At 43.2% G+C, this 23,530-nt stretch overlaps 1 long non-coding RNA gene across 2 annotated transcripts in view; it reads right to left on the bottom strand.

Moving 5' to 3' along the window:
- LOC125699408 (uncharacterized) overlaps positions 1-23,530 on the bottom strand; it is a 96,914-nt gene that overhangs the window by 59,308 nt on the left and 14,076 nt on the right. For both annotated transcript variants that reach the window (XR_007379546.1, XR_007379545.1), the window contains exons 2-4: positions 11,623-11,695; positions 3,579-3,683; positions 612-713 (exon numbers count right to left, since the gene is read on the bottom strand). This is a non-coding gene — a long non-coding RNA (uncharacterized LOC125699408). The remainder of the gene's footprint in view (positions 1-611; positions 714-3,578; positions 3,684-11,622; positions 11,696-23,530) is intronic.

Below are 23,530 nucleotides of genomic sequence, written 5' to 3'. Positions count from 1 at the left end.
AGCACACAGGTTCCTGAAGTTTTCACATATATTTTAATATTTGTGCAAGGCAGAAAGAGGTATTTCATACCCAGATGAAGAGGACAAGCACATGCTTGCATGCTCAGACCCAAAAGGCAATCCTTCCTCTACACTATGCAACCCTGGAGAGGCCAAAGGCACAGTCAGCCTAGTTGGGTAGCCAGCCTGTCTGGGAATTTGGTGTTTGGATACTAGAATTGTCTGCTCTCTGAAAGGCAGGGTGTGACCAGGGGTTTCACTGTATTTAATTTTTAAAATAAAATTTCTTTAGAATGGCAAAAAAATTCACACAGACAGCAAGTTTGTACAGAACTTTTGAAAGTGATCCAGTTCCTAGAAATTAGTGGCAAAACTGCTAAAGGGTTTGGTGAGAGAAGGAGCAGGCAAAGAAGGTGGGTACACCTGCACCCCACGGCTGCAACCCAGCTCAGCACCCCTTCCTTCTCATCCAGAACAGCTCCATACAGGGCAAAATCCATCGTTTGAAAGAAGTGGGAAAATACAGCACATTGTGTTAAGTTCCCTCCTTTTCAAAGATATACTGTACAGGTCATAACTTATCCTTTTTAATAAAAAAGAAATAAATTTACCTTTTGAGTGTCATTTCTGACCACTGCTGCCTGTTTGCTAAAGCCACAGGGCTTCACAGCAGACAGCCTGATGGAATTCCAGTTCACAGCTTAATTTTCCTCCTGATAAAAGAGACAAAAAGTTCCTTTCAGTAAAAATAAAATTTAATACGGTCCGCAAATTTGATATATTACAACCTCTGACCTCAGCTTAATTGTTCACAAAGGGCTAACGGTACTGCTGGCAAGTAAATGACTTCTACAGAGTGTTGCAACCCTGATAGCTCAAGAGAAGGGGAGCAGCCGCCTGACAGATAATCAAAATTTCTAATGTGAACCATAGTGAGAGAGGTTATTCAGAGCACACCCAGAACGCAGGAGCCGTCCACAGCTGCCACCGTAGCTCCTTAAGATGAGAAATGCTCAACCATCATCCTCACTCAACTTTGTTGAGCAACGGCCTGGGATTTACAGAGACACGGCTAGAATTCCTTGGAGGCTAAGTCTGCCCCCAGTTCTATGGCCCTGAAGAACTTTTCTTAGAGCTTGACAAGGAACCAAGGGAAAAAACAAAGAAAAGGTCCTCTGTGGGCTGCAGCATTTCAGGATAACCCTACTCCTGCGGGCTGCAGTTCCTGCACAGAACATCGTCCTCTTCCTCCTCCTCCAGCACAGGTCCTCCCTGGGCTGCAGAAGGGACAGTTGCTCTTGCATGGTCCTGTCCAAAAAGCTCCTTAAGTTCTTGTTGTATTGGGAGCATACAAGGAAAACTACTTGAAGCTCAGAGAGAGCAATCAGTAAGTTAGTTTAGCTCACTGTCTTTAATTGATTGCACAAAAACAGGAAAATTACCTGGCTGTTCCAGCTGCTGGTTTAGTAGCTAAAGGAAAGCTGGTTCAGGGGTGTATGCAGGTGCACTTGTCTGAGGCAAACTCAAACCAGTATCACTCTTGTCCCTCTAGGACATCCAGAAGCAATTGACAACAAAATATTTACTCCCTGTCAGTCTGGGTAGGAATTTGGAGCCAGAGAGTATCACAAAAAGAGCTGTATTAAAAATACAGCAGCAATAAGCGTGCATGTCTGTGGAGCACCTGAAGCACTGAACTGTGCACACATTTACACCCCAGCAGGCACAGGTCATTAACACATGTAGTTACACAGAATGTACTGAACGCAGTTTCCTCCTTCCCCTCCTGACTCAGCACAGGCTCAGTGACAACAAATATCTCCCATCAAGCACCTGCAGCCCCCAGATCACTGGTAGGCAAACTTACAGCTGCATTTGTGCTGCTGCAGCCTTCCTGGGATAAACTGCTGTGGCTGCCACACGCACAGGGCAGCACCACCATCCCAACACACTAAGTGTTATGCAGCACCAACCAGCTCCTTGTTTGGCTTCCTGATAACAAGTAGAAGAGATGTGAAACTACTCCTGTCCCAGCACTGGGGAAAGACAGCTGGGCTACCTGCATCTGCTGACCAATGAGAAAGAACACCACAGGATGGAAGTATCTGCAGATCACCAGTTTCTTCCTAAATTAGTGATGCTGAAGTATCCAGCAGCCAATATTTCTATTGGTTGTCTCAGTAGCACCGGAAAGCAACTACCAAAGCCTTCAGAAGTTCATATTTCAATTTTAAATCTGAGGCTATTTTAGCTAATGTCCCCAAGGCAACCGTCTGGTCAAATGTCAGAGTTTATGCTGCTGAATGAAATCTCTCTGTTTATGAGATCTCTGTAGTTTGGGAAGCAAGTTAGACTCCCACTTGAGCTTCTAAGATTATACTGGGCTGTGGATATCTTATTTTTTCTCTACTCTGCTTGGAACGTATCTGAATCTTCCCATATTCCTACAAATTATTGAAAGTCTCTTCATGTTTGAATCTCAGCTGGATTGTTCAGGGATTTTCCCCCACTAATTCATTTATTAAAAAAAAAAAAAAAAGAAGAATCTTTCCACTAAGGCTGTTTTTCTGTACGCTTTCAAGTCTAGGATCTTATAAATTCATCATCTTGGCCTTTGTTTTGTTTGTTTTTAAGCAAAACATTGCCTGATCTCTTAAGACTAATGCCAAGTTTCATTTCAGCTTTTTGATCCCAAGGATTCCCCCCCACTTCCTGTTCATCCCTCTGAGCTCCATAGGTCCTTGTGTTTTGTTGTTGTTACATTTTCCCCCATCATTGCATTACTTGTACCCCAGCCTGGTTCCTTTCTTTTGGTACAAGCATTGTGAGCATACCTGTTGCTGCAGACTTCTCTGACAACTAGTTTACATTTGAGCAATGCATTATGCTGTGCTGACTGCACACTAGTGACCACTGCATTTGGAGCTTTACACATCAATTTGCATGCCCTGAAGGCATTTTTTTGATGGGCAAAGTTTAAAAAGAGCTTTTTCAACCATCACACCAGGGCACTCAGTCCTCTGCCACAACTGAGTCATTAAACCTTTATGCCATTCTTCCTAGCAGTGAGCTCATACTCATGTTTATTCTAGTTTGGGGTGCCTGTATTCCTGAGCATCCAGGTCACATCACCCACAGGGTAGTACCAGATGTCATGTACCATTAATTCCACATGCAAAAGCTTGTTATTTTGAAGAGCTCAAGGCAGATACAAAAAACAGTAGAAATGTGGTTGGTTTTTTTTTTTTCAAGTCTGGTCTTGATAGAAGACTTCTACTTGACCAAAGGGGTTGGACTGCTGTACTACATGAAAAAACAGCACTCACATTTATGCCTGTCACCATTATCAATGTGCCTGTTGCAGAGGGCTTTCCTGCCAAAGCATTTAACGTGCTCTGTGCTTTATTTTGTCAATGTATAAAGGCCATGCTAGAGCAGGCTGTATTGAACGCTGCCTTTTAGAGGAGTGAATTTAAATTACACACTTGCCTAATTAAAAGGTGCCTCTTTAAACGCAGAAAAGAGAGCATCCACCTTTCTGCTTTCACAAAAGGCAGAATTTAAGACTCCCTCCTCACCTCCACATTTCCACTGCCCTCTGGCAGTGCTGCATGGCTGTGGTGGCACCCGCATCGCACACCCTTGAGAGCCCCCACCACTCCGCTGGCAACTGCAGCACATGCCTGAAAGAAGACAAAGCAAAAGGAATAGTTTAGTTGCAAGAAAGAGAGCAGTAAGGCTCACACTGTTATCTCTCCTCTACTGAAGGTTTTACTTTTTTAGCTTTGTTCTTCTCCTATGTGCTACATTCTCTCCATCTTTGAGAAAGCAATAGGTACCAGATGCCGACAAGATAACACAGAGCTAAGTCTAGAAGTTATATTTTCAAATCTTTCACAAAATAAGCACCTGTACTTTCTCCACTTATGTCTGAGCTCCTCCGTTACCTTCTAGTATCTTTTTTTTCAATTACTGGCTGATACCCAAGTAGGTGAAAGCATTTCAGTTCCATCCCATCTCTAGGTTCAAAGAAAGAAGAAAAAAAAAAAAGAAGAAAGAAACAGTGTAAGGTTGATCACACACTTGTTAATAAGTCAAAGCCGGATTCAAGTGTTTGTGTGAGGTAGAATTATCTCATTCTTTTTGTCTGTGTCTTTCTGTGATCTACCAGTCAAGTATGTGATTGGATTTCAGCTCAACAAAACCTTAAATTACACACCTATTGTGCCTGAGCTAAGCCTAGTTTCACAGCACTGGAGAAGGCTCCTCACTGCTCTTTTGGCACTGTTCGATCTGGCTTCTGCTATCATCCGCAGGTTGATGAATGAGTAATAGGATTAGAAAGTCTCATCTCCGCAATGCTGTAATTGTCACATTTGGTGAATTGACAAAGGGCTCGGGTGATGGAGAGCTGCCCCGGAACAAGAAGTCACACGTTCAACCTGCACTCTCCAGCCAAGGGAATGGGAGGGATAAAAAGAATCCCTCCAGCTCTCCATTTGCTCAACGTGCACAGGTACCACGTGCTCTAAATTAACCTTTCATGCGTGGAAGGCAGAGCACTCTGCCTCTTAAAGGACCTTGTCTCAGCACAAGATGATATACTTGCTGATTGTTTGGCTGGGGCAGGAGGTTAGAAAGTCTAGGAGGACCGGGAGCAGATTTTCCCATTCTCTCCTGGAATCTTTAATTCAGAAGACCTGAGCAGAGATGTCTCCAGGCCAGCAGAAGAGCTCCTGGCAATGCAGTGCACCGCAGCTGAGATCCCAGCTGGCCGTGGAGGATGGGTGGACACAGGCGACCACAGTGCTCTCTGCGGGCCCACCGCTAATAGCTATGGTGTGTTACAGCACAGCTGAAGTTCTCAAAGGCTCCCATATCAAGTCCCATTCCAGAAGAGCAGGTTTAAAGGCCCCAGTAAGAAGCACTGGGACCTGCCTGCTTAAATAGCTATGCATACACTGCACTGAAAGGCCTGGCAGCAGAGACCCAGCAGAACAGATAGCTAAAACCTGCCAACTGCCTGTTTCTTTTATTTACTTTTTTGTTTTAATTTCCACTGCCTACAAGCACTGGCAACACCCCTGTTTCCAAAGAGAAGAATGGAAATTAAAAAACTGCATTTGGGCAGTTCTGTGTTGTGAAGCACTGCCTTCTCCTGAGAAATGGCTTCACGCCGTGCATACAGATCAACAGGGAACTTTATTCCTGCCCACCTTTCACTACAAAAGGCTATCAAAAGCCAGCATCGCTCCTGCTAAAGGAACGTGTCCCCAAACGCTCTACAGATGTAGCATGTGAGGTCAACATTCACCATCCCCTTTCTCTGTCAGTGTGAGTTTCATTTTAATTACAAGAGCATGTTTTGCACATTGTAAAATTACCCCTGGCTCTGACCACCATAAGAAAAGGAACATTTAGCTCAGGAAACAGTAGCTGACCCTGTCTGCTCTCTTTCTTCCTTGGCATCAGCTTGGACTATTAACACCTTATGTGTGTTGCCTGTGTGTCCCACATAATGTGCGCTCTACATCCATTTCATGCAGTACCTGCCCTAAGTGCATACTAAAAGCTTCCTACTGGGAATTCTCTGCTTTGACTCCTCTTCTTGGCATCTCGCTTAGTTACTGAACTCATCTGCTTGACAGAGAAACCTTTCTGCGTGCTAGAAGCTTTGTCCTTGGGAAGCTGTGACATTAGACTTAAACACATAGAGGCCTTTTTCACCTCGCAGTTAACTCCTTAATTATTCATTCCCAGCAGAGGAAATCAGGAGAAACCTTGGCAGCCAATGTAAACATTTTGTGGTGGAAGGCAATTCTTTTCCTTCCTGAGAGCACAGTATGACCATGATAGTTCCTCTTCTAAAAATCAATGGATTTTGCACAATTTTTTTTTTTTCCCCCCCCCCCACAGGGAGGGAGAGAGGCACAGACTGTTGCAGAGCAAAAAGCCCCATTTGACAGTGACTATTTTGCTCCAAGAGTCACTTGCCAACTGAAAGCAAAGATCCAGTCCTTGGAAGCACATTTCACCTAAAATGTTCCCTTTGTCCCACACCAGAACAGAGCAGCCACCCTGAGAGCGCTCAGCAGCACCAGATGAGAGCACCCAGCGGCTGCTTTGCAGATCTTCCCCCTCGTGTGGCAGCAGCTCCAAAGCTCTGCATCAGGCCCCGTCTCACTGCTGGAGCACTTTTCCCATTTCCCATACAGGATCTGAAGCAGCCGCCTTTTGGAGTGCTCAGTTCTTAGCGGCAATAGATGCCCTGTGCAAATAATTTGCAGAACCAGCACTACAGACAACATTTTGGCAGTCTCGCTGTAACCTTAACTGAAACACACAACGTTGGCCTGCTCCCAGGAGCCATCAGTGGGAAGCACACACAGCAATGGGCCACCCACTTACTGTTTTCTTAGAGAAAGTTTGCCAACAGTGATATGCAGCTTGCACCACCTTCCTGAAACATTTCCACACTCGCACAGGGCTGCCCTCAGCAACACCTCTGCTTTCAACCTGCCCTGCTCCACCTCCTGCTCCTGCCACGCAGCCCGATCTCCTCCTCACGTTGCTTCCTCTTTCTTCATCACCTTTTCTTGGCTTTGTGCCTTGTTTCTTGCTGTTCCTAATGCCTGGGACAACCTCTGATTAATGTTCAGCAAACAGCCTCCTCCACAGATCAGACTGCACCCAAGCGTGCTCTGTTTTCTCCTGTTCAGCACTATCCCTACCGATGCCCTTACATCCTCCCCGAGCAAGGGCCCCAACCTCGAGCTGACTGAGCAGCACCATCAGTTCCTATGAGTGGACTGGGCTGCTCGCTGTGCCGTCCCACTGCAGCTTTCTGTGAGCAGCCAGAGGGGCAACTCATGGGTGCAATCCAGTCAGCAATACCATCCACAAAGCGAGAATCTTTCTAGAGCATGTAGCTATTCCCTAGCTCTGTTCAAACATGGGCTATCAAGGGGGTAGGGATGGCCCCACACCACCTCTCTCTGTTCCCACCTGCTTTAGATTAAGGCCTGAATGCAGAAACAGAAGAGATCAAGATGTGATGCTGCGCATGGCCAAATAGAGGTGGTCACCAGGACAGCCTAGTTGGATGTAAGTTGCTATATCTGCACTGCAGCCTTTGGAAAAATCCACCTCTAGGACTCCGTCATTGGTAAGGCAACATTACAACAGGGAACTGTAAGAAAATTTTAGTCTGATCACTAACAAATACATTTTTAGCTCTTTTAGGCTACTTCATATATTCAACCTCTCTCTGGCTAAGAAAGGCTTTGCTCTTTGAGAAAAGATAAGCTAAAATGGAAAGCGGTTGGGTGACTTCTCACTATATTAAATTCAGCCTTTTCAGGACCAGCAAGGTTCCCAGCGTTACGCTGTTTTTGTATTAAAATCTAATTCTGAAAGTTTGACAAAGCGCACATTTAACACAGGTCAGCAGTATATTGACAGGATGTTAATTTTAAATTGTGTCAGCATTTCCTGTCTTGAGTGTTAATGTCAATTAGCACCTTGCTGCATAACCTCCAAGTCCCCCCTTATTACGGGAAAGTAGCAAAGCAGGCAGCAAAAGCACTTCTATTCAAAACACCACTCACTATCAGCCAAACAAAGAGCTGTCATAACAAAACCTGTGAGGTGAAAGTGCCTAAGCTGCTATGGATTTGAGGTTAGAAGCCTTAGTCTTTTTCCTTATTCTTGATATTAAAAGTGTAAGCGTGTCAACTTGGAGCGAAAGGCTAATTACTTCGAGGCTCTTTGAAAAGTGCGTTACCATTCAGAATCTCTAAGCCTGACATAAAGCCCTTGGCTTTAGATTGCACAGCGTGTAGCTCACTGTAGGTCACCCGTGAGTATCCTTAACGCACTGAAATACGCAGTCCTGTTCCTGGAAACGTGAGCACTCCTGCATGCCTGCTTTTTTCAGCACTTCACATGTGCTGTGGAAAACAGACATCTTACAGCCTGCATCAGCGAGACCTGGCTCTCTCTCTGGCTAATTCACACCCCTTTTCCAAAAGCACTCTATGAGGGCTTCATGACAAGCTTCATCCATCCTCATGCTGCACCATGGTCTGACCACAGCTCACCATGTGTGTATGTGAAGGTCCAGTTGCACACAGACCTGGGCTGGGTACCTTTTCTTGCTCCTCTCTGTTACATCCACCAGCGTAGATGCCCAGGCTAAATTCTGGCTTTCCTTAGGTCACACAAAAGCTGTGCCATGAATTCGCTCCGTCTTGCACAGAATACAAATGTGCTCCCAGAATGACAGCACAAGTCTCAGGACATATACCCTAAATTCTGAAGAAAGCTGGCTGGTATTGCACTCTTTTGTGAGAATGGAATTTTAATGGAAGAGAGAAAATGTTGCAGTCTTTCTAGCCAGCTCTTATTCCAGGCCTTGAGGACTGTTCAGCCAAAATATTAAGATGGGGATTTTCATCAGTAACTCACTGTAAAGCCCAGTGCTGGATGTCTGGGAGCAGAGCTCCCACCAAAGACCATGGGTGCTCAAATTCTGAACAATGGTTCAAACATGAGTACTGGGAATCAGTTCCAAGTGTAAATGCCCAACAAGGAGCTTTTGGAGGGCAACTCATCTCCTACCTTTGTTTCTTTTGAGCATGGACTTGGAGGTGTGGCCAGGCACCGTGTGGTAAACCTTGAGATCTGGTGCAGAGATGAGACAGGCATTATGCACAGACATCGAGCCCAGTGCTTGCACTCTGCCAGATTCTAAACAAATTGGCCAAACAAATTAATGCCACACACCCTAAATTGGCTGAACAAATTAATGCAACACGCCCTTTGCACAAGGGTGCCTTTGAAGGCCAAGGACCGTGCATGTTGCAGCGAGATGTGTTCTCCTGAATAGGCTGTTCCAAACAAATCTGTTCTGCGAGAACAGAAACAGCATATTATAGTTTCAAGTTAGAGCAGGGCTTTCGCTCGAGAGCTTTTCAGACACCAATACTGTGTGTTGACATTTAATTACTAAACTCTTAAAACAAATTTGTATGAGCAAATGCTCCTCAATCATTTCATAATAACACAACCAGTGTTTCTTGGCAGTTAGAACAAAACCAGAAACATGTTGAAATCGCACACACAATGCCTTGTTCTGACACGGGAAGAGGTGCCAGACTGAGCAGTGTGAACCCTCCAGGCTGTGGGAGCTGACGGGATTCAGGAACTGAGTACTGCAGCTCTGCTCCCAGGGGCTGGCAGAAAATCAGCCCCAGCAGGTTCACTGGGAGGTTGCAGTTTACCAAATTTCATTCTCCAAACAACTCTCCCTCCTCCAGCGAAAGGTCCTATCATCCGCTGAGGCCCAAAGCTCACAGTGGAAGATTACAGAGGGCGCTTTCATGAGGCTGTTGCTGAGACGCAGCAGCCTGGCAGGGCAGCAGGGATTGCCTTCGGTTGCTGTGTGAGCGTGGTGTACCTACATCAGTGGAGTATTTCCTTCCACTTTCAGCGTGATCCACTTCAAAGTTTTGCACATCTCTGCTACTGAGCTGTAGGGTTGAACGCCAGTTCCAGCCAATGTGTAAAACTCACAGCTTAGCTTTCTCACTCCCCTCTGGTACAAGGTCTGTGTCACTGCAGCAGAACACTGCACCCTGGAGCAGGTCTTCAAGTCCTTCTCGTTCTCATGGTATCTATTATGTCCTCATCCTCTTTTCACATTCTTCAGGACAGTGTCTATGACTTAATTTTCTTAATTTTGGTTCTTAATAAAGAATGAAAAGTCTCCATGCAATATATTCCATCTGCTTAGCTCTCCTTTCCGTGGGACTTTTGTGAAAATTAATGTTAGAAGGACGTTAAAGAAACGAGTCCATTTCTGATGAGACAAACTATCACTGTAATTGCTTTGCAAGTACAAATTTCAACTTTGGTTTGCTGTGTTTCTCCAGGACCAGTCCTCAAGGATATCTTACTCACAGTCTGCCAGCTAGAAGGCCCCTTTCCCCTGAATTTAATGTGAAATAATTGTGGAATTGCGACACCAGGATCCACTGGAGCTGCTCCTCCTTGCACTTCCATTCACCTACTCAGGGTACCTTGATTCTTCCTTCACTCACTGTTGCACTCTGATCTCCTTACAACTTTCTTTCCCTTCACACAACCTAACTATCCCCCATGCATCTTCTTTCATGTGCCCATGCCTACTGATGACCCACTTCATTACTGCAGCACATCCCTCCTTCCTGTTTCTACAGATGTGTTCCATCTCTCCTAAGTAAAGCCAGGGATCTGAAGTGGACACACGAGTGAAAATCCATCTACACAGCCAGCTGCTAGAAGCACATCAGTTTCAGTGCTGCAGGACCAGAAGCGAGTCTGATACACAAGATCTCTTTTTGAAGATTCAAGTGGAAAGTGCTATTTTGGGGAGAAACTTGAGCTGAAATGTCCTCCTGGCCACTCAGGCTTTAAAAACAGTCCAAGCTTACATCTCAAACTCACTATGCCTTCAGAAATGCTCAGATTGTCCCAGCACATTGCCCTCCTCTCTAATTAGGAGCCACCTATTGTGTTCCATTTTTCTCTCTGAAAATTGCCACAGCAACCTTGCTATCAGCTCAGTATCTTACCATTAGCAACGAGGGCAAGTATGTGGTGTCCTTGACTTGTCAGCTAGAAATGCCTGGCCCCCATTCTCTCTGGGGAGCGAGCCTATAAGCTCTGTAATGCATTTAACCTCTATCACCTCAGAGAGTAAGAGTCTCCACCAGCAGTTTGCTGCTGCCCCACCCCGAGCTAACTCATTTACCTTATTTTTTCTTACAGTGTTCAATAAATCACGCTCCACCCTCTAAAAATTATTATGGTTAATGTATGACTTGCTAAAGAGATGCAATACACATAACTAAGTTATAGCTTTAATCTCATAACACAGAACATTAATAAATGTTGCAAGGCTCTGAATTAATAGCCTGACTTGTATTTACGTATTTAGACATGCTTGTATTTGTATACTTCTCCTACCATTAATTACAACATATAGACCAGATTCTAATCTCCATGTCAAAGGGAAAAAAAACACCCAAAAAACATAACTGCCATTGCAAAGCATCAAAAGAAATGCAGCACTTTGTTAAAATTACTAATTCCTATTGGAAAACAATGAGCAGCTGGTTTTCTACAAGCAAGAATTTGATTTGAGTTCGTTTAGCTTTCATTTCAATAGCCTGATTTTTAAAGACAACTGTGTTCTTTCTGTAGTCCTGAAAGTGTTATTAAATTTGATGAAGGCCATATCCCTTGGTTAGATAGTTGGTTCAATAATGATCCAGCTGCCCAAACACAAATGCTTAAAGTAAGACCAATTGTTTGAGCACAGGCTGAAGATGTGCAAGACCAGCGCTGGGCAAATACTTGGAAATTCCTCATAACATTCATTCCCATTGTTTCATTTGTTTGCTTTACCAAATATTCAAAGAACAAACCAGGAATCTTCACCCTAGCATGAAAAGTGAGGAGGACCACAGAGAACACACTTCAAATTTGGCAACCCAAAAACACTCAGCAGAAAATGGCATTATTCTGGACAGACAATTTCTACACACAAACCAAGAAAACATGAAGCGTCATGAGACTTACCTTAATTGAGTTAAGCCTGAGAGAAACGATGGTTGCTGCCATTTGGAAACCACAAGTTTGAAAATGAATGCGCCTAAAAGAAAAACAAAGCACAAGATTAAAAAGCCAGCCCAATAATCTTGAAGTTCTCTGAATTATTCACAGCATCAAATAATTTTCATAATTACCACAGGGAATGTAAAAGCCTTGACAATGGAAGCTATGGTCCTGCCACAATCCAGGACTGTGGTACATTCTTATTAAACCTCACCTGGAGTCCAAGAAACTGCGTGCTGGTGGCAGCACCCATAGCATGGACCCCTTTGCTGCATCAAACCTACGTTTCAAACATTTGGTGCCAACTTTTCACTACTGCGGAGTTTTCCCACACATTTCTCAGAAGCATCACCAGCTGGGGAGCTGACTTGGGCCATGGCAAGGAAGACAACATTCTGCTGGTCTTCCCAAGGCAAGGTATAATTTTTAGGGGAAAAAAAGAAAAGTAACATTTCACATTTTTCACTGCATCTTCCTGGATGTTGTCAGTTTAACTTCAATAAAGCTGCAAACCTCTTGGTCAGGTGAGCTTGCTTGAGAACCCCAACTAACATGTAGACAAAGGAGGTCTCCGTTAGGGCTCACACAAGTGTACAAAAGCCTCAAGCATGCTCCAGGGTCAAAAAACACACAAAAGCATATCTGATCTATAATCTTTGGGAAATTTATAACCAAATTCTTGATTTCTTTTGTGCATACAGAGGAAGAGTGATGATCCTAGCTTTTGCATGTCATCACCAGCAATACTGACTGTGAATTTTTAATGAAACTGTGCTATTTATTAAATCAGCTTCAACCAATTTACACAACATTGCCTATTAACCACTGGTTGACTTGGAAGTGCCAGAAAATGAATAAACTAGATTTTAAAGGAAAATGTAATGACGTGCTCTGACAACATCACTGACAGTTCAAGGATAATGATCTGCATCAGATCCTACTTTAAAGCATCCGGCCCAAGGAGGAAAGGTTTAGTGGCTGAAATTCATCCTATTCCATCAGATACATTAGTCCATAGCATAGAATTCTACTAAAACCTCTCTGGGTGTTGATGACCTGCCGTTGGGTAATACCCACATACATCTCAAGTAACCATGTCCATACTCATAACCACCTATAGAGCTCTCCTTGGAGCACCCTCTGACCACACGTCTGCTGTCTTGAAGCAGATCACAACAATATGGGGATGGGGAAGCTGAGAATGACAATTTCCTGAAACAAATGAGACAAGTAGTACAGGCCAAATCACCACAGGACCTTAATCACAAAAATCATCGTATAACATGGCTTAACAGAGCAGGTTGCTACCAAACCCACATAGTCCTTAAGACTTCAGGAAAGATTGATGCACAAAGATAGGTGGAAATGGAGCTTCTAGGCCTCTATTGAAAAGAACGTCAAAGCAAGAAAGATAACTTGCAAGTTAAAGCTTTTCCTTCCTCCCAAACTGGCAGGTTCAGTCATATAAATCCCTAAAACAACAGCAGGACTATTAAGAATGACATCCTTTTTAAGAATCAGAAATAAGGCACTGGCATTTTCCATTTCAACATCCTTATTGAGGAAAGAAAATATCCTATGCACCTCCACTTTCTAAAGAAAAAAAAAAAAAAAAAAAAAAAAAGAGACCTCTTCCAATGCTGAAGTGGCCAATAAATGAACTCTGTTCCCAATCTTCTTTTTTTCAACTGCCACGATTCAGAAGAAGGTGAATTGCTATTGAGCCAGTTTACAAGACTAGACAGAAAGGATTCTCTGCTTAATACGGAAATGCCTAATGACTGATTATAAGGCAAACAGCATTAATGAGCAGGTCATTTGTCTCTAAATGAAGGGATCATAACCCAGAGGGTTTTATTTGAACCAGCCCTTGCTCTTTAAGAGGTTTTCATTTCAGGTGAGAATTGGTACTAAAATTACAAACTAAAGATGACAGAACACATTGGGAGTATATTTGCAAGCCAATCAGCTACTGAAAGGAAGAACCTTTGTGCACTGTATCCATGGCTTCTGGAAGGCTCAGGGCTCCCCAAATAATTTACATAGCGTGTCTGGGAACATTCCTTGCACACCCTGGACAAACGGAAGCTGAAGCTTAGACGATGGAGTCCTATAGTCAGGGCTGAGGGTGGAGAATGGCAAACCTGCCAATTAAAAGCTATACAGAAGATGACACTTGAGGGAAAGAGAGGTCTGCATGGAATGTGACCACAGTGACGGCCAATGTGCAGTGGAAACAAAGACCTAACAGACTTTTGCTTTGCAAACAAAATACATTTACAAGTCAATTTGTAGTTGTTGGACTTACTTCAGTTATTGAGCATATTTAATTGCAAATGGTGAAAAATGCATCTCCCATGTCTACTGATAGATAGGGTTTCCCCCAGATGAAATTCTGCTGTTAACAGTCTCTGTAGGTCAGAACAAAACCTGCAACTTGAACCATCCTGTATATTTAGTAAATTTAAATGAGCCCTGGATGCTATGAAACTCCTGTAGGCAGGTAAAGCATTTATCAAGTGGTGGTTCTTGTTCAGATCTTACCCTCTTCAATTCCTCCTCTCCGTTAATGCTGAACTGTTTGTCCACCAGCTGCACTGATAATTTAGGCCTAAATAATTGGGTATATTGAGCAAATAAGATAACAACCCAACATTAAGCTCACACAGCTCTTCAAGGGTTTCATCTTTACCCTGCTAGTAAATGCCAGTGGAAAGTAGAGGAAAACATACTATTTCCGTGTGGCATGCTACTCATGCAAACTCTTCCCTGCCAGCCCTGCTCAGTCTGCATAGTATAAGCCACAACTGCTTAATTATCACGTGTTCTGCCAAAGGTGCAGTCAAGGGTGTTTATAAGGAAATGGAGATGGTAAGCCAAATTTCATTTGCAGATCAGACACACCTGCTAGCAAACAAAGCCAAGGTTTTAGGTACCGATGAGATCAGTAGTTCTGTCCTCCAGGGAAGGCGGCTGCACCTCAAAAATTAATGAGTAATTTTTCAAATTGATGTTGTAAGTTAAACTAGTTATTTTCACAATTAAGTGCTTTACCAAGCATTTAGGAAACAGCAGCTTCTCATTGGACAACCAGTTCTGAGGTCCAACTGGTGAAGATACAATGCAAACCCAAGGTTACATAAAATCTTCTTAGCCACTCCATGAATACCATTGGGAAGTACAGTAAGGATACATCTTTGCAGTGCAGGGAGAGGACATTCCATGCTACAAGGGCACTGCAGTCCAGACTGGGTAGTTTCCCGGACCACAGTGATTATTCTGCTTGCTTCTACAAAGCCAATCTTTACATTACAAATCTTACTAATAATTATTAGTTATTTTCTCCCTAAGCCCTGCAGTGGTATACTATAATAATCAATACTTCCCTGCTACACTGACGGAGGAAAAGAATGAGACAACACACAAGACTGACATTGAAATCAACCACTGCAAATACAAACTAGGCCACCTATCTCCTGGCCAGTCTCCTTGCCCCCAAGGGCCCATCCTTGCCAACCTTTCCTAAGCCAAACTCACCCAGAGCCCACTGCCAGGCCAGCTATGGATTCCTTGCAATGCACTGCACAGGCCAGCACAGATGCCAAGGAAAATGCAACATTTCTTTCGGCAGTTGAAGACAGGGAGTTGATGAACTCATGATACACTGTGTGAGTTTGGGCAAGGTTTTCTTTCTTGCCTAGGTTTACTACCGTATATCAGCTCTTACATACAGGCTGATCCTGTAGTCCTAATGCTAAGCTTAAGGCCAAGGAGAACTGCAAAAGATGTACTTTATACAAAACAGATGCAATGTTCTGCTGCATCTCCTGCAACCAGAGAAGTGTGTATCCCTACTGGAAACCAGCTGAAGCAGAACTATTCCTTCACCAGACTAAATACTAACTTTGTTGTTACTGTTTCCTGTGCTGTTTAGAACAGGAAAGCTTCTGTTGTGTTTTGCTTGGATTTTCTTCTGCCTTTTGTTCATCCATATAGCAAAGAAAACACAAAGTTTAAGCTGATGTGATTTGGAGCAGACCCAAAGTTTCATGTTCAAAAAAAAAAAAAAAAACACAAAAAACACTGAAAACAAATACAGCCCTGGCAGACAGAAATGAAGGGCCAGCTATCCCTGTTATGCTGAAGACATTCACTTTTATTACATTACATATGATACAAGTCCTAGCTGTCAAAATCCTCAGGAGCACCTAAACAGATAATAAACAATCAGTGAAAGACTTATGGCTACATGTTTTTCATAGTATTGGAAATCACCTGGGAACCATATTTTAATGGAAAATACAGCTTGATGGAGACAAGCTTCAAAGATTTATGAAGAAACTGCAGCACAAATCAAGTGGAGGGTTTAGCTTTCCAAAACGATATGGAAGCACTAGAAAATAGTACCAAAAGGGAAAAAAAGAAGAAAGGACGAAGAAGGACAAGCAAAGAGGGAAGAAAGAAGTGCCCTTCTAATGATTTATGCTGCAGAGAAGGAATATGCCTACTTGTGATCCTGTTACCCTTACTGCTCCTTGTGATTGTTATTCTTCCTCTAAGAGAAGCGGTCATGTTACTTACTGACAGAAAGTTACACCTCTTCAATGTGATTTGTCCACTTAAAAGAACATTTATCATGTTGCCAGTTTATAAATCATTTAGGCCAACGAGATTAAGGCTATAGGAAGCCAGCACCCCTAACTGATTCTCATGCCAGATAATTCACAGACCCGCATTTGTTTACACTAAACCTTATCAGCCAAAACAGCAGAGCCTGATGCCAGCTAAATGCCGGTTCTATGGTCTGCAGGAGAGCCCAGGACAAGGTGCAGTGCTAGCAGAGCCCTGCCCTGACTGCAGCCGTGCCTGCACCCTGCCAGCCTCCAACCCTAGGATGAGCAGCTCTTCCTCCACACGTTAGAGGATCAGGGCCTCTCCACAGCAATGGGACAGAAACCAAAGAGATTCCATCTCCACCCACATATTGTAAATACCTTGTACAGGAGAAAGGGAAAAATGTATTTTCATTGGTAAAAAAAACAGACATTACCCCCTTGCTGAATGCACATGGACATGAACCACTCCACTTTCTTCGCTCTGCGCTCAGCATCAATTCCAGTAAGCTGAAGTTGTCAAACCTGAGATAGCCTTTTGTTCAATTCAAACTCTTTAAACGTTAAAGGAGGCTGAAATACCAGCTGGGACACACGATCCAGCACTGTCTACAGTTACCAGCAGGCCACAGCTCCAGGAGCCATGCAGATCTGTACACAGTGAGGCTGCCCAGCCACATCTGAAAGGTGGGGTGTTAATTCAGCTGGGGATGAAGCCCCAGGCCCACACTTCTTATACTGCAAGGAAATTAAAAAAACAACTAAGCATTATAGAAGGGCAAGCTCTGGATCCAGAGGATTTCAAACTAAGTGACAAGCAATTAATAACTGTAAGCCAGATGATCTTGACACATGTGGCATAGCACAAGGGAAGAGGAGCTACAGGAAAAGTCTTGGCCACCTGAAGTCCATTGTGAGTTTCGAAATCCAGCTCTATTATTTCATAAAACAGACAGACATCTGCAGAATCTCGTCATCTGAAACTCCTAAACACTGTCTTTTTCTGTGAGAAATGTATTACAAAGTGAATTATTCTTAATCCAAACTGGAGGTAACAAGTTACAGGACAGAAACCATCCTATTCCCTTCGAAGATTTGGGATGCCGGTCACCACACAGCAGCACAGGCTTTGCTTCTGCTCTGCTACAGGCCTGGGGACCAAGGCACTGTGCTACAACTCAGAGTGGGTCTTTCAGCGATGCCTTCAGCAGGTCATCCTGCAGCAAATGCATCCACAACCGGGGCCTGCACCACTTCCAACCGCTGCGCTGCCCTCCTTTCCACATCCTGTTACTTTACTGTTACCCTTTGGCCTCCTGTAGGCTCCTCTAACTACAGACTGTGGAATTCAGCCCTATGGTCTTGATGTCATTTTTAAAATGCCCAGCACTTAAATCCAACATGCCCAAAGTTTTTCAAAGGTACGGTGATTGCTTCCTGAGGAGATGGCTGTGCACAGATACTTGCCTACATTTGGCCACCTGTGTGAAGAGACCAAGAGTCCAAGACTCAGCAAGGTTAGGAAGAAGCCCGAGGTACTCAGATGACCCTACAGAAGCAGCCAGTGGCTTCTGGACAAGCTGCACTATGTGCTATGAGTACGTCTTCTCAGGAGCGTTTGATACAAATGCTTTGGCTCTGCCCCTTGGCTATTAAAGAGTATTGGCATGGGTATCAGGATATTTACTCTTTGAGTTTAACCATGAAAAGAAGAATAATAACTGAACCAAGATAATTATCTGCAGAGTGAGTGAAAGGAACACAGATAGCTTAAAAAGAAAGCTTCCCTTTAATGAGAACAACCCTTGCCGAGTGCTGCTCTGACAGCAGCAGCACCCCTTGCTCAGCAGAGGGACACCAGGATCACCACGGAGGGGGAAGCAGCCAGTCATCAAAACACATGCATAAAGTGTTTGTTGTTTCAATGTTTTCTGTACCATCTGTGAAAACAAAGGCAAAATGGCTTGTAGGATGGACCTATGCCCCGACACCACATACTGCTGGTGACAGACCCTGGAAGAAAACTTCTGGCAGCGTGAACTCAAGCAGACCTGATCTAGCACAGAAAACCATATCCAGGGGTGAGCGTACATCTGATATGATACCTGAAAGGAGATACTGGAGACTGGGGTGAGGACAAAGTACAGCTCCTCTCTAATTATGACTCCAGGGCACTCACAAACCATGCAACGTCAACAGGAGCCACCAGAGACCTGTTCCTCCAAAACCCGCTCCCGTCACCCCACATGCTGAAACATACAGATTTACAGATTCAGAGACTTTGCCTGTAATTACTGTTCTTTGATTCTGCAGAGCATGAATCAGCTGTATAGGCCATACAAATACAACGAGACAAGAAGAAAAGCCCCTGGGCAGCATTTGACAAAACTGTCTCAGAACCCCTCTCTGGGGAAGGCTTTCTGTGTGGATGTACCAAAAAAGCCTGCTAAACAAGGTTGTAAAAATGTAGGTGTTTGAGCAACAAATTCACTGATTGACAGCCTCTGTATCATTCTGTAGAGAACAGCTTGCAATTTTTACAGTATAGAAGGAGAAAAAAAGACTGTTCTAACAAGTTTTATGCCAAAAGCAAAACTTCTGAATTGAGAACTCTTTGAATTTAATGCATCATTAAAGATCTTCTTGAACACCAAAGACTTAACGGCACTTCTGACCAGAACCAGAGCACATTGCAGCTTCCAGGATGGGAACTCCATTCTCACTGCCCTGCTGCTCTCCCTCACTATGAGGTACTTCCTTACTTCTCTCTCTGAACTCCACTGGCTTCACATCGGCTCCTCTGTGCTCTCATCAGCTGAGCAGAACTGAACCCTGGAGTTTAGCAGTTCAAATTCATTTCAAAGAAATGTCAGTACAACCCGACTCTCAAATGTCTGCTTCCAAGCTCCTCCAGCCTCTTGCTTCTCCTCATTATATTCCTACCGAGGTGGGTTTTCTGTCTCATATAGGAGATACTTCTGAACACTGGCTCCAGATTAATTAAAAAAATAAATCTCTCCAATACTCAGCCCAGGACCTTGCTGGATTAAAGGAAGACTCCTCATAAGGGCAACTGATATTAAAAAAAACAAAACAAAACAACCACCCTTCCTGAAGCCCAACCTCACTGCTTTTAAGAGCTTGGCACTAAAAGGCTGCACAAAGCAACACCGGTTTTTCCACTCCTAACTGTTAGAACTATTCTGAAATTCTTCAAATCAAATGGACCTCCCGAAATGAGAGCAAGTTTTTGCTTTGTTTCATTGCATTTTCCTGGGAAGTCGCTGCCGCTCGCTTTAACAATAGACAGGCCTTCTCAGGTGATGGGAGGAATGAAAAATGGGAGCAGTTAAGAACTCCTGATCACTGAGAAGATATTTGAGACATAGAGCTCGATTAACTGCTAGGTAAGAGACAGAGGAGAATATTGTTGCTTTTTGCCACTGCTTCAGCACAGCAGAGATACACAAAAGATGCCAATCTTGCATCTGGACCCAGATTTCAGCAGCCGCAGCTGGGTGGGGGTTGACATTTAATTTGTCAAGATTTTTTTGTTATTGGTTAATAGTAATATCCTGTGTAATCCTCAGACGCCTTCACAGAAGTTAAATCTCTCAGAGTATCACATCATGCAGCTCAACTACTGCAATTGCTGTTTCTCTGGAGGAAAAAAAAAAAAAGGAACCCCAACCATTGCCCAATACCAATAACTACATCCTACATGTACATGTCCACACACAAAGTCTGCCAGACTGGAAACACCAGCAGTAGATCCCACTGCAATCAAATCTACAAGCAAGAAGGCTTAAAAAAAGAATAATAATAATAATAATAATAATAGAAATCTTTCACTTGAACCTTAATTCTAGGTGTGAGCTTCTGGGTTGGATGCAGTCCTGCACCAAAAAGACCAGCTTGAGATGAAAGCTAATGCTTTCCATCCCTACCACAGAAGAGAGCTAAGAATTTGTCAACCAAAACCATGCCTAAAAAGGACAGTTTCTCTCTGGATGCTGTAACTCCTTAGCAGAACATTATGCTTGCTGTAAGATTTCTCTTACTACTCATCACCCTTTGGTGTAGCACCTCAAACCTCTAAAAAACTCAGATACAGGCCAGAAAGAAGTGTTGGAAGTTGAGATAACATTCAAAGGAGAACTTTTAAGAGATAATCCCTATTTGCCTGCCATGCAGTAGAGACCAGCCACATGAAACAAGGTTGAAATGTCTTTCTTTTCTTAAGTGGAAAACAATTGTTTAAACAGTCTGAAAGTAAATGGGAACAAAATGCTCTCCTGCTATTTAAAACAGTCCTTCCAACCTCTTCAGCTACGAGACCTTCCTAAATATCAGAATGCTCCACATGTTTTCGGCCTCTTGGAGATCTGAGGGCTGACCACGGACCAGTGATCAATCACAGGGCAGAAATAAGTCATGGAGAAGGACAAAAGCTCTCACAGCAATTATTGTGAATTCGGCAAAAATAAAGATTTCCAGAAACGAGGATTGGGGTGCAGCAAAGCAAACAAAGAAATGACTGAAATCTTTCTATCAGCAAATGCTCTTCAACAGCATTTGTTTAAAGGTGAGGAGCACTGGTTCATTATAGAGACTTCAGTTATTACCAAAATCTGAAAGTGCCTGAAGACCAAATTCCTAGCACAGACCCAACTTTAACCTTAGCTCAATGTAAGCAGTACACAAAAGAGTTTCAATGAAAAACACTGCACCTGTTCTTCATCTGATAAACCAGCAGTGATAAGGGACCAACCAGGCATCTTCAGCCCACATCAGAAGCCACATAAACAGTTTTCTAAATTCAACATCTCTCCTGATCCAGCCTTTACAGAACAGACTCAAAGCCTCAAAATCTTTCCTGCATACAACTGTGTTACGTCACCAAGGCAGCCCCCTAACAGGTGTCTGTCTTATCCACACAAAAATCTATCGCAACAGAAATCAGTTAAAAAGTAAGCATAGTAGTAAGTGAATTGAAATATTCTTTTTCATTTGTTTCAAATGGGAACTCACTACAAGTTAGTCCGCTCCAGCAGCTCTGTCCTCGCAGTTAAAAAAGCTGTCATCACCATACCACGTACACTATGCATCTGAGTTTCCCAACAAGTCTGCTACATCACATGTTTGTGCGTGGCTCTCCTACATAACCCACCCTGCTGCTGGCCACTTACAGCAGGCCTCTAATCCAAGGTGTGAGCTTTCCAAAACAAGGAAAAAAAAACATCATGAACTTAGAGCTATTTTGGCTGTGAAAATCATCTTCAAAATTCACTTCTTACATGAAGACGTGTTTGTGGCATCTCCAAAACCAGAAGGATCCCCTGTAGTTCCCAACAGCTGCTTCTCAGATACCCTTATGCAACTGTGTGAAATGGTCTAGACTCTACAACTTCACATTTCTCACTAGTCCTTCTTTTGAGTGTTCTGTCCCTCAGGATTCCCTGCTGTAAAAGTTATCAGGTATCTCACAAACAAAATAAGGTATATTTAAAGTAAAATTCATAGGGTCTCAAACAAATTAGGCTAACTAGGAATTTCTGCATACATGTATTTTCTCTTTGGATTGACAGGATGAGAAAAGCCCATCTTCTGAATTGCTCCTTTCACTTACTTAGAGCTGCACTGACTTACGCAAGTAACAACTGCTTCATTCCACTGCACTGGCAAAGGCTATCACACTGAATGCAGTTAAAATACAACAACAAACAGCCATAGAGAATGCCTCCATTTCAGAACATGAAGACATCACTGAATTTCCAGGTTGTCACAGAATCCAGCAATCTTGTCATTTCCTCACAGTGGATTGTTTGGGATTTAACTATTCCTTGTGGATAAATTAATGAAGTAATATAAAAATTGACAGCTCAACTATCACATCTGTTCAGCCATAAATAAGTCGCTCCACCCAACTGAGTGGGTGAAGTAAATTTTATGAAGTTGAATGAATGCAGGTACTGATGGAAATATGACCTTCTTTAATCAGCGTAATTTCAAAATAAATTCTTAAGTAATAAAAACGAAATTAAAGCACACATTATAGTGAGATGATCTGGAGTAATCAGCCACAGCTGCACTGTGGGCCTGCCCTGCAACTCCTAGTATTCTTCTCTCTCACATTTGCAATGAAGCTTCCATCAAGTTGCTTAAAAACCCTACTGATGCAACGACCAGTTTTTGAGCCACTATTCAAGTGCCTGAAATGATCTGAAAATGTACAGCCTAGTCTGAGTCACTTCACAACTCAGGACAAAGCGTTCACAAACCATACATCAGAAGAAGAAATAGATGGGAAAAAAAGATGAGATGAACCAAATTATTGGAACGAATTTTCTGCAGAGTCTGAAAGGAGAAAGATCTCGTCGAGAAAGCTGAGCCCATCACTATCCTATAACACAAATACCAAGCCAGCAAAATTACACATCAGCTGAACTTTAAGCACACATCTCTTTTGATATGCCAGGAGCCCAAAAGCAAAATGTTCTATCTTCAGAGATAAGTAGAAGATGGAGAAAGCTGGTAAGAACTCAGAATTTCGGGTGTTGTAGGAAAATGAGTACTACTACAAGGCTGAGTTTAAGTGCTATTAAAAAATGCAGAACAGGGTAAGTTTATCGTGCACCTCTCTTCTTCAAAGGTGTCTCCTGTGAATCTGTGTTCACCTCATAGTTATGAGATATAAATACAGTTCTGATCCAAGTTCAACTACACACCTTGACAATACCACCTCCCTGTCATAACCATATTAGAGCTGCAAATGTCCATGCATACACATATTACATTGGGACTATTCAGCTGAAGCAGGATTACAATGCAAATTGGTTTGACCTATGTACATAATTTTTACTATCTTCATAGCACTCTGTTCTCATCTTGCTGATATGCTCAGTGATTATTTCTTGTCTTTATCTTCTGTGCTTGTTTGCTTGCTTATTTAAGTGGTAGCCGTGTGCTGACCATGACAAACAGCTTGGAGGGTTCCAAGCAGTTGAGTATTTCCTCCTTTAGTAGCTTTATAGCTGTTCTTTATCAATAGCTTCTTCACTCCCATGCCTTGAGAACAAGCAGATTTGCTTTTGTGTTTTTCTTCCACTGATAGGAGTGCATCACTCACCAGAGATGCGACTTCCCCAGTCCCCTGCTGGATGTGCCCAGTGCCCAGCTCAGCACACACCTGCCACGCGGGAGCAGTTCTGGGAAGGGCTGTCCTGCTTCCATTCATCCACTATCAGCTCTTTGTGACA

The sequence above is a fragment of the Lagopus muta genome, chromosome 12, assembly GCF_023343835.1.
Source record: "Lagopus muta isolate bLagMut1 chromosome 12, bLagMut1 primary, whole genome shotgun sequence".
Classification (NCBI taxonomy): Eukaryota; Metazoa; Chordata; class Aves; order Galliformes; family Phasianidae; genus Lagopus; species Lagopus muta.
The sequence above is the reverse complement of the archived record's forward strand: the minus strand, read 5'-3'. Positions and strand labels throughout refer to the sequence as shown.